We start from the raw sequence: 371 nt of genomic DNA on the forward strand, positions 1-371 counted from the left end.
TCCCCCTCTCCTCCCCTCCCCTTCCTCCTCCCCTCCCCTCCCTTCCCCCGCCCGGCAATGCCGGGTACTTCCCATGGCAGCTGTACGTGGGCTGCTCGAGGGTTGGAAAACCAAGCAATCTTTATGTCTTGGCACCAAGTAAGAAAACCAGAAATGTTGTATACCAAGAGGTTTTGAGAAATTGAAAATTGACAAAACGTCATGTAGGAAATGTATGTACTGTGATATTGCTCTAAAATATGCATGTTCTTTTCATCATATATTTGTATTATTCTTATTCAACCCGGGCGAAGCCGGGTACCTCAGCTAGTTATATATAAACGCGAGTTGTCTTTTTTTTTTTTTTTTTTTTTTGTATACTGAATCGAGGC

Source organism: Myxine glutinosa, chromosome 7 (genome assembly GCF_964187855.1).
Source record: "Myxine glutinosa chromosome 7, kmMyxGlut1.1, whole genome shotgun sequence".
NCBI lineage: Eukaryota > Metazoa > Chordata > Myxini > Myxiniformes > Myxinidae > Myxine > Myxine glutinosa.